This window comes from Antrostomus carolinensis, unplaced genomic scaffold (assembly GCF_000700745.2).
Source record: "Antrostomus carolinensis isolate BGI_N321 unplaced genomic scaffold, ASM70074v2 scaffold18997, whole genome shotgun sequence".
Taxonomy (NCBI): domain Eukaryota; kingdom Metazoa; phylum Chordata; class Aves; order Caprimulgiformes; family Caprimulgidae; genus Antrostomus; species Antrostomus carolinensis.
Window position 1 is genome coordinate 64,201 of NW_010326888.1, and position 5,381 is coordinate 69,581.

The following is a 5,381-nucleotide window of genomic DNA, read 5'->3' on the forward strand; positions in this document are numbered from 1 at the left end:
GAGATACTTTGGTTCAGGTTTTGTTTAACCACCCAAGATCAGGATTCAGGGTTTGAGTGTCGCAGAGCTAAAGGTAAAGCATACACTACTTGGTATCCACAATGTCAGGAACCTGTTCCCGCCTTCTCGGGTACAATTCGGAGGTTCTGAGCTCTATTGCTGAGATCTAAAAACGTCTTTAAAGAGTGATGCAGTAGGGTCTGTGCAGCGTAAGCAACTCTGCCTCAGCACTGTGTGACTGGGATGTCCAGGGTCCAGGAATGAGCAGTGCTTGCAGCTGCTTGTGTCTTGTCAGTCCTTCCAGCAGCTTCCACAAGATGGCAATGTTTGAAACAGAAAGCTCACAATTAGGCAAAAACTGGTAGTGACAGGCACTGACTGGGGAAGCAATCTTTGGCTTGATCCATGACCCAGGCAGGCTGCTCATGCAGAATAACTAGAACTAGATGATCTTTAAAGTTCCTTCCAACCCTAACCATTCTATCATTCTATGATAAGTGTGGGTAGTTACCAATGTTAATTATTTTCTTGATCAGTTTATGAGTGTGAGATACAGCTTTAACTCTGAAATTTTCCTTTCCTTTTACTCACCTCATTTCTCTCCAAGCGTGAACTTGACAGCTTTTTACTGAACAAGCACCTCCTGCTTCCCTTTCAATGTCAGTATCCGAGTCCAATAGGATACATATTCTTCCTCATGTTAAAAATCCACAGAAGTTTTCTGTGTTGGCCTTTCTCCTGACCTCTGATCTGCTTGGTCCTGCTGGTGCTTGCACTGCATCTATGCAGTTCAAAAGAGCAGGAGCTAAGAGCCGTGTTTAGGGGAAGATGTTTCTCCCGAGTGCTGACTAGCACTTTCTATTTTGGGTGTTGCACCTGGTTGTAATAGGACCTTGTGGCCTTTCTTTGGAGTCAAAGTCAAGCTAAAATTTGTATTTTATATGCCTTGACAATCAGAGCATTGTCAGTGTCAAGTTAAAACTGTGCGTGACATTATCAGTAGTCTTGATGTCCTTTCCAGCTCTGGGTCTACAGTTGCTTAGGGAGCAGGAGTGGTACTTATGTGTGCAAATGACTTCTTGTTACCTGTGTGACCCATACAGGGGCTGATATGTCAGCAAAGCTGCAGGTAATACCCTGGAGGCCTTTTCAAAAATTTGTTATCTTTTCATTGATTTTTAATTGAATGAGAAAAGCACATAGTAGACATGGAAATGAGACATTACATTTGGGTTTTGTTTCCGTTACTATCCATCCCTGGTGTTTGAGGTATTTTACCATTTTGAATTTGTTTTCTTTCTCATTATACAGAACCTACCCAGTTATGAAATTCTGACCCAGGGTTTTTTTCAGGTTTAAGACCTCTTTGGTACAGGGCTGGGGTAAGGACTGTTCTTGCCTGTTCCATTAAGTAATAATATAAAGTGCTATGGGTCTTTTAGCTATTGTGAAGTTATTCCCTTTTGTTTAGTTTCACAGTCCAAACTAAAAAGTAAAAACAATGACCTTACAGCATGTGAAAGATATTTCAGGTATAACTTACAGATAATTTATTTCAATATTCCAGTAAAACATATTAAGCAGTAATGTAATCTATAAAATTCATTTATTTCAGGGGACCCTCAGGAATTTTCTGATTTAACTCTTGTTTTATTCTGAGGTCCTGGTAGCACAGTGTGATAGTCAGCAGTGATGCTAGCGAGCATGTGAGCAGCACAGCAGCTTCAGCCTCGGGGCTGGACTGTGGCCATGGGATGGGGAAGGCTGGAGTGATTGGACAAGGGTCCCTGCATCACCCAGCAGTGTGAGGGATGTCAGTGAGGGGCTATCTGCTCCTTTCCTCTTCTACAAAACCACTCAGGCAGAGTGACGAGTAATTTCACTCACTTTGTGCTGGTAGAGAGGAGAGCATATGAGGAGGATGCTCAGACCCCATGTTCCCTAGCACAGACCAGCTATGCTTGCTTATTATGTCCATTACTTAGTACTATCTCCAAGGTAAGCTTTGATCCCCACCCAGTGGTTTTCTGCTGCTCCACAGGTTCAGCACAACTGCGTTTCTACCCAGCACATTTTTTGACCAAGCCAGAGCTGCACAGCCTGCAGCAGGTGTTGGTACCTGCTCCCCATGGGAGACACATTTTTCTGCTGTAGACACAGCCTTCAGCTTCTGATCCAGGGGCCAAGGAATCTTTCCACTGACTTTGACAGCTGTTTGGTCAGGCTGCTCTGCACTGCAGCCTTTTCTGTGTTCTTTGTGAGAGCTCTTTGGTCAGCTTTCCCCTCACTTCCACCAGAGCTGGGGCTTGGTGTGTGCAGACGTTTTCCTTTTTTCTGTTGGCTGGGCTGGGGAGTCCTCCCTGCTCATGGTTCTCCATTCACATGTGAGAGCATCACTGCTGATGTGTGCCCTTCTCTAAGGGGATACCAATTTGTCTGTCTGTCTTGTCTGTCTTAATCTGTTCTGCTTAGCTTTCTTTTTGCTTATGTAGTCCTTTGACTCCCACCAGAAAGGGATGGAAGAAGACACGTAAACAAGAGGTGCAATAGATAGACATTCTGATCACATTTGACTTCACTAGGAGCAGGGAGAGCACTATTGAGTAGCTCCAGCATTTTTATTCCTAACAGTTAAAACTTGCCTCAGGGCTTTTCTAGGCTCTTAACATAGAACTTTTTTCTCGTGTTCTTACAAACCTGTGGTGCTCTTTAGATCCATTCTCAGTCTCCTTATGAGGTGGAAACAGTGTCCAGCTGTGCTTCCGGGCTGACTGTACCACATATTTGTGTAGTCTGTAGAGGGAGACTTAAGCACCTGCTTAAGTTTATTCACTTAGTCTTAACAAAGCCTGTAGTGTGACTGAGAGGGTAGGAGTTGAATTGTTCTAATGGGTTGTGAATACTTGATCAGTTTTAGGGTCCTCAGTTTACCTCCAGCAGCAGCAGGGCTGGCTCAGTGTTCATATTAAGAGCTGAGCTGCACCCCATGCTCACTGATTCCTTGGTCGCCTTTGGCACATGAAGCCACCCCTGTAGGTAGTACATAGGCTTTCTGAACCCATGTTTGAAGGGCATTTGAACCTACACCACTTTTTTTTTCTTTATTCTCTTCTCTCTCTCTGCAAGAATAATGTAGGGTCAGTTGGTTGCTTGGTGTTTTTTTTGGGGGGGAGGTTGGGGTTTTTTGTTTCAAAAAGATATCTAGGCCATGCTATGAAGTTCACTTGTTTGAAGCAGTGGGATGGTACATTTACAGCCTAAAATTATAGGATCTGACATGGTCAGTTTTTCATCCTGTTTGGCTAATGCTGACTTTGGGATGTTTCATCACCACACTGTAGAGCTCTGCTGTAGCCGTGGGAGTTAGTGCAGAGACACCCACTGCTTTGGTAGGAGCTGCTTGGATCTCTGGAGCAGAGGCCAGAGGGGATCCACGTAGTTGTGTGTCTTGTTAGGAACTAGGGGTTGCTGGCCTCTGCCCCTGCCCAGCTGCCACATGGAAATTCCCGTGGGGATTCTGCCAGCAAAGGGAACGTGGCCAAGTTTCTGATGCTGGTAGGCTGCACCTCCTTGGTATTACAGTGCACGTACAAGCCTGCACCATGGAGCATTCAGAGGTAGTGTCAATTTTTTAGCTTTCAAATAACTAATGTAATTCATAGTTATTAATGCTTTTTGGAGGAAAAGCTGGTCAGGGAGGTCACAAGTAATCGATGAAAAATGGACAATATGGTGTTAGGAGGTCATGGAGCAATTCCAGCAGTAGAAAAGCACTTTGCTGAATTAAAAAAAAAAAAAAAATCATTCTTACAGCTGCCTCTTGCCTCAGCCTGGAAATTGATTTTGCCAGCTACTTGACCACCTGAGTTAGCTCTGATCTCATCAGATTTAATGCACTATATCCAGTTGGTCTGCACAGTATTAATTTTAAATTTCTAATTACTCCATTTGCCTTTCAGGGCTGGTGATAGGCAGGAATGACTTCCGGAAATCCTTTGACAATTTCAGGCTCCACAGTAAATGCTTTGAATGCAAATTCCACTGCAATTAGCCCATCCAACTTATATTTAATTTTCTCTCTGTAGACATATAGAGGGTAACAGAGCATTGTTTCTTAGGGCAGTGATCCCACATTCCAGCCCTAGACAGTACAGCTGACTACAAAGGAGTTGCTGTGGGTTGGATTGGCCTAGAGTGGGTCACAGTCCTCGAGAAAAGAGTCAGTTTGCTTTCATACAATGATGGGCACAGCTCCAGAGGTCTAGGATGTGGTTCAGAGGAGCTTTGAGAACAGGAATTAGACAGGGATGAGCTCATCACCCTGCACTTCTCCAAACTCTTTGAGCATGCTTGGACTGAAGGTGTCACAAACTTCTTTATCATCTGCTTCTGCTCTGCCTCAGGATGCCATGAGAAAGTAAGCCTTTTACTAAAGAGCATTGTTGAAGTCAATACAGCGGAGGAGGAAAAGCATAAAAATTGTGGCCTTTGGAATTTGGGTTGAAAATTGCGTTGAATGATCACAGAGGATGGCAATGCTCTGTATCTTATCCAATCCACTGTGCCAAGCAGTCCTGCAGGTGGAACAAATAACCCTATGCTAGTTCAGACATCCCATTTGCTCACAGCATCCCCCTTGCCTTCAGCAGGTGTTGGAATATGCAACAAGCGTGCAAAACCAGGTTCTGTGCAACTTTCTCAGTGACTTTCTCCTTCCCCAAAAAACCTCCAATTCCAAATACCCTGATTTTCCTGTCTGTGCTCTGGGACATGCAAGTCCCTGTGAAAAGTGTGACTGATAAGAAAGGCAGGGCAGACTCCAGAAGCTTCGCAGGTGGTGGTGTTTGGAGCTGGGTTTTCCGGTCAGGGCCTCCTCTGACCTGAAGCTCTGCCTTACTGTGGGAATTAACAGAGCAGCTCAGATCCTTGCTTGGTACAAGCTCAAGTGATTTTGACGGGGCTACACTGCATTGTGCCCTCTGAGGACCTGAGCTGGTCTTTTTTAAGAAGCAAGTGAGTTACTGTTCTCTCCTGTGTCAAAGTCATTGAGGACTTTTCTAAAAATAGCGGCAGACTCCTCTCAGCATGTTTCTGGCATTTCATGTTTGATGCTCTCAAGTATGTGTTTCTGTCCTTGTTGGTTTGGTTTTGGTGTTGTTGTTTTGGTTTTTTTCCCCTACAAGAATGCAGTATGACATTATGTGCCATTTCTGGTTGTAGCAGTGTCCATAACCTGATTCCCTGCTCTGAGCTTCTGTTTCACTGTCACCTTTCTCTTTGCAGCGTTGTGTGCACTACAGTGCAGGTGCATTACTGTAGCCTTAATGTCTCTTGTGTAAATGAAAGACATTGTTGTCCAAGAAGTGTGGTGTTTGGGTGGG

General features: G+C 44.4%; 1 protein-coding gene across 1 annotated transcript in view; it reads left to right on the top strand.

Annotated features, from left to right (window-relative positions):
- Positions 1 to 5,381, top strand: part of SORBS1 (sorbin and SH3 domain containing 1) — a gene marked incomplete at its 5' end in the record, with an annotated part of 69,323 nt that overhangs the window by 60,641 nt on the left and 3,301 nt on the right. The gene's annotated exons all lie outside the window — the stretch shown is intronic.